This window comes from Benincasa hispida, chromosome 3 (genome assembly GCF_027475165.1).
Source record: "Benincasa hispida cultivar pf3 chromosome 3, pf3_genome.v1.1, whole genome shotgun sequence".
In the NCBI taxonomy this organism is placed as follows: domain Eukaryota; kingdom Viridiplantae; phylum Streptophyta; class Magnoliopsida; order Cucurbitales; family Cucurbitaceae; genus Benincasa; species Benincasa hispida.
Genome location: NC_143480.1, coordinates 31,076,534 through 31,082,533, shown reverse-complemented (window position 1 = coordinate 31,082,533; position 6,000 = coordinate 31,076,534).

The following is a 6,000-nucleotide window of genomic DNA, read 5'->3' as shown; positions in this document are numbered from 1 at the left end:
GAGACAAGCAAAATGTGTTGCTCATCCTCAAGCTTTTTCTTTTTTTCTTCTACGACCCTTGCGTTGTCACAACACACGTCTTCATTGTGCAGTTTCCTGGCGAAATCGTCTGATGCGATGATTTGGCATGCACGTGACATCTTTTCTTGCTTTTCCTCTGCCGCTCTTTTTCTTCTCTCCTCTTCTTCTGCTATCGTTGAAAAATGATGGGTCACTTGTTGACCCTTGTGGCGCATTCTCCTTGCAACGCCGCATAAGAAGGGTAATGTCAGGATCTTCTCTGTCTTCAGTTGCAACCATTCTGATATGCGGTGATGAAACTTGAGGTTACGCTGATGCTTTGGCTTGCGTTGACACCCCCTCTTCCACCCTTGCGGTGGTTGATTCTCCGTTAAAATCTAGGTTTTCTGCCCTCTTCCTTTTCTCTTCCTTCTTCAGGTGCTTCTCTTCTCGCCTGCATTGTTTCTTTTCATTCTTCTTCTTTTCTCTCTTCTCCTTCTTCAACCGGGCAGCTTCATCTTCTTACAACCGTTTTTCTTTGCTTTTTCTCTTCTTCTTCCCTTCGGTCGTCCTCGGCTACTTCTTTGCTCCTACAACCTCCAGAACGGCCCTGATGGGTCCCTCATTGAAGTCAGTTGGAACAGTCTCCTTAGGATCCGTAGTGGCCAGGGCCATTCTCCGCGAAGCTTTTGCCATTTTCTCCTCCGAAGGTAGGGTCTGGTTCACAACTCCAGCATCCGGTAGCCCCCCTCTCTTTCAATATTACTCAAAATGCTCCCAAATACCTCTTTGTCGTCTCTTCTCTTCAATTCGCTTTCTGACGAAGGTACTGGGAGCACCACCTCAGGTTTGGTGGTAGGGGCACTCTCCGTGCTCGGCCCTTCTCGAATGGTGAGTGGTTTGGCTACAGAGGTCTTTCGTCGAAGTTTTCCAACGATTCTTTAGGCAGGCTTAGGCTAGGCGGCGAGGCGGCAGCTAGCAGTGAGGAATGTCGCCTCCCGTGCGGTGACGGGGGCTTGGGAAGGAGAAGATGGTAGATAAGATGAGTGTGAAGATTGTCCGGCCATGGTTTCAGTTGAGTGAAAGAGTTAAGAAAATTTTGGTTTGAGGAATGGGATCGGAAAGGTATGGTATGTAGAGAAAATTTTAGGGTTTTTTTCGTGAAAGATTCAAATAAACTCCTTGGTTGAAGGAGGTAAGATTTATAGGTTGGGCCTTAATGAGCCCAACACAATCTTTGTGTTGCAGACTTCGATATTCTCAAAAAGCCTGCCGCCGTGCCCTCCCATTATTATTTAGTAGAAAGGACGTCCTTTTGTCTGCTAAGTCATAATTCCCTCGGATGCTTAAATGATTCAACTACTCTCTCATAAAGATTTTATCATTTTATTTTATTCAGACAGGCGCAATGTAAGGATTAACGCAATGCATCCGTTACCGCAAATTCATAGTTGTGGAGGACAGGGACAACGTATGCATTAGCACAACACACCCCTCAACGCAAACGCATTTCTAGAGGATGGGTGCACGGTATTTCTATCAGCACAACACTACCTCGACATAGTGCATTTTTGCTGAGGACGGGCGCAGTGTACACACGCACGCAACTCATTCGTCAATGTAATTCATTTGTGGAAGATGGAAGCAAAATGTATCTATCAGCGCAAGATACACCGATCATCGTAATGCATACCAGATGTTATTAAAGTTTTTATTATTATTATTATTATTTTTGTTTCATCAACATCGCAACTGTTATCCTCACAACTAAGTTGGTAAGACGTTGCAGTGTTCATTTTCTTTTTACTATTCATTCACTGTAATTAGGAACAATGCAATGCTAAGACATGAATGTAAATAAATTCAACAAAGCATGAAATTAACGCAACGTGAATTGAAGTAGAGGTAAATTCAGAAAGCAATAAAGACTAATTTAAGAAAGCAGTAATAACGCAATAAAGAAAGCAGTAGAGAAAGTTGTAAAGAAAGTGATAACGAAAGCGATAAAGATAGATGTTAGGGATGCTGCTTGAGACAAAGTTCTTCAAGAGTACCGCAATCTGCATCCCTGCAGGCGGTTAGACTTTCCTGCGCAATGTCACTACTGACATTACTCCTTCCCATGAGATCCGGGGGCTTCTGAATTACTTGCCAGCGTTCCCGGTATTCTAGTCCGAAGCTCGGCTGCCAATTGCCCTATTTAGACATCCAAATTCCTTATGGAAGACGCCTACAATTACATAACCGCATCATTTTTCTCGATGTACTACTTCAGTAGGGCTTTCAAGGATGATGAATTTATAGAGATGTCTGATATGGAAGGTTGGTTGTGCGATTTCCATTAGTGACTCTGATTCAGACCCTAGTGAAAAGCTGGAGGATTTCCTCGATTCCCGGAGTTGTTCTATGAATTCCTCTAGCCTCCCTGATCGTTGTTACCCCCTCCCCCCCCCCCCCAACTAAAGTTAAAGTGGTTCCGCCAACCTGGATTATATGTGTTGCTGTACGAGTTATTCCAAATGGCATACACTGATTGCGGGTTCGATCGGCACATTTATGCTGAATGACACCCTCTGCATTGTGCACAGCTGATTGCTACCACTTGTGCCAGCGCATTGGTTTGTGCTGCACCCTGAGAGTGGGTTCCTTGGTTAATTGCCATCGTCTGGAGGAGAGAGGTCACTGCGGCCATTTGTGCGACCAATGTTGTCATTGTATCAGTTGGTACAATGGCATTTTCTGTTCTTCTTCTCTTTAGGCTTCTTCCCTCATACCCGTTGTCTATCCAGTCATCTGTGTTTCGCAAAATGCGATCCAAGATGAATTTAGCTTCAATATAGGTCTTGTCCATAAATCCTCCTGCCGCGGAGGTATCAACAACAGCTTGAGTTGATCGGTCTAGGCTGTTGTAAAAGGTCTCCATCATAATGCAATTGAAATCCCGATATACAAACAGTTCTTTACCAATCTTCTGAATTGCACCCAAAAGTGTTGAGAGTCTCATTTTCCATCTGCTCAAAATTCAACACATTCCTCCATCTTCTTACGTTGACAGTTGGTGGGAAGAATTTCTTCATGAACCACTCTACCAACTGGTTCCATGAAGTAATTTCATTTGGCTCTAGTGAATGAGCCCACCTCTTTGCCTCATCCCTCAGTGTGTACGGGAAGAGATATAATCTAATTCCCTCAAGAGTAATGCCAGGAATGGAGAAAGTGTTGCACATTTCCACGAAGCTGGTCAAATGTGCGTGCGGGTCTTCACCTTGCATACCTCCAAATTACCCCGCATTTTGGATCATTTGAAGCATGACCGACTTGATCTCAAAGTGTGCATTCTCCTCAACCATAGGTCTTGAATTTTCGGGCAATAAGTCATATAGATTCGGCGCCACATACTTCCTCATCGAGATGTTGCGGTCGATAGCAAGAAAAACAAGGTCTTGCGTTGATCGATTAACCCCTTGATTCCCTTCAGGCCTATGATTACTATTCGCTATGTTTCTCCTTCGCCTAATTCGGTTTTGGCGTGCTCTTGCGCGAAAAGTACGCTCGATCTCTGGGTTGGCTTCGAATTTTGGATCAATCCCAGTACTCATAAATCGTCAGCTTGCTCTACGCGATAAATAGACAGTACAGCAGAGATCTATCCTGCAAAATACCACAAAACTATTCAACAATAAACGTTACCAATCCCCGGCAAAGCTCGATGCGCCTGAACCCCGAACCATCTTGACCTCGGCTAAGTCTGGCGCCAAAAACTTGATAACATTTAAAAATTTATAATTTTCTATATTGCTTATGCATACTGATGAATGAATGATTCAAGTTCTTGTCCCTGGCAACGGTGCCAAAAACTTGATAAACGAGATTTATGTATCTTTATCTTTTTATCAATATATTTTATTATGCGCTAATGAATGAAAATAATGATGCTCTATGCGCTTAAGTGTTTACGATAAAGATATTGTTGCGATACTACGTTCCAAGTGTATGTGATGATGATAATATGCTTCGTAGTATGCGATGATGTAGTGTGTGTCACAACTTTTCTTGCGCTGGAACCAAGTATAATTCCAATGTAAGTTTCTTAGATTGACCTGAGGTCGAACACGGGGATTGTTGTTGTTTAGATGTGATACTAATGTGGTAAATGCGACCGGTTTATCATAAAGAATAAAGAATTTGGTTTCACAGAAATGTAAATTGCGATGAAAAGTAAATTGCGTTGATAAAATAAATGTCTAAACTATTAATGATACAGGGTGAGGACTGGCTGTGAAGTTGTGCAAAAGAATCTAATGAATGTGGTGGCAAGTCTTATGAATGAATCAGAAAAAGAATGAGTTGAGGGAAAAGATATCGCAAGTTCGTCAATCTCGTTAAGGATGCAACTATTTTCGCTTTCCCTTGGCTTACACCTTTCAGTGATCGGCCGCGTTCCCGTATGTTTATGGTGAAATAGGGATGAACGTATTGAATGCAAGATTGTTTCCATCTCTGGAAATACTTCTCGCTTTAGTATAGCATTCTTCCAACCTTCTCTCGATAGGCGGAATAATATCTTCACTTCTGCTGTAACAGGTGAAGATGTCGTCGAGCATGCTTTAGCTAAACTTAGCTGATTACCTTAACAAAGATTAACTCACTTACTTAATCCTTCCCCTTTTCCCAGGGGATTAATGATACATGATGAAGAAAATGGATGATAAATGTGTGGAAAAGAACAGAGAGTTGATAATGATTACGATAATGATATTTAAATCTAGCGATCAGCGTTTGATACATATCGTGAATGAAAGATTAAAGAAAGATGAACACAGTAGATGAATGAAATAATTGAAAAAAAAATATGGAAAGAATGTCAATATCTTGATACAGATCCCAATCGGAGACGTTGTGCTTGCCGACATGTGGATGAAATGAAGTGGAAAGCTTCCCTCTCAAGCTTGCTTTCCAGGTAGAAGTGATCTTTTGCACAGAGCTTCTTCTTCGAGAATGGAAAGAATTTCTTGCTCAGAGACTCACCTTTCAGCCTTGTCTCATCGTTCTCCCGGATTTTCTCTGTATTGTCTCTTCAGACCAGCCTCCAAAACAATGAATTCGAGGAAGCTATTTATAGACCTTGGCTCTCTGTATTAGTGGTCCCACTTTCTAATTCTGATAATTCCTGCCATGGCGTAATGGAAATGTCCGCTCTGCTCCACGATCAATCTGTCGGAATCGTACAACAGAAAGTTGTACACGTCAGAAGTCCTTCGAATGCGTTGCTCTTCACATCTTCGATCGATCACCGCATGCGGTGTAGTTTTTTTGAATTACTGCATGCGGTGGAAATGCGTTGATCACTTGAATCCATGATTGATCGTCGCATGCGCTACAATTGCGTTGATCTTTTTCGTTCTTGATTGATTGCTGCATGCTGTGTGGATGTGTTGTTCATTTTGTCCTCGAGCAATTAACGCATGCAATGACCTTTTTTCTGCAAAACAAAGACTTCGCCATTCTATTTCACCATCGCAATGGGGTTAGTGGGTGTGTTCACAACACTTTACAATTTTCGTATTTCTAAGCCAATTTCTATACTGTTGATGTAGTTTTTCCTTCTTTTTGCCGCATAATCTAAATAAAACGATATAAATAACTTGTATTTCTACAAGTTATCAATACGCCAGAGCATGCGTTGAGTAGTAGGTATGTGAACGGGAAGGCAAGGCATGTAGGCGAGGCGATGATGCTGCCTAAGAAGCTTTACGTTAAGGCTGAAGCCATGCGTTGGTCGAGAGAATATGCGACCAAGGAGCCAAGCGATGGCAAGGATGTGCTGTCTATGCTAGGCAATGGAATTTTAAGCTAGGGAAGCCAAGGGAACAACCTTGAGCTAGGTGTTGGGCTTAGGTTAGCGATGGCCTTAAGGCATGCGGCCAAAGGAATGTGTGCTGGTTCAAGCGTTGGTTCTAAGACATGCGTCAATTGGATAGCATACGTTGTTGGGGCTGT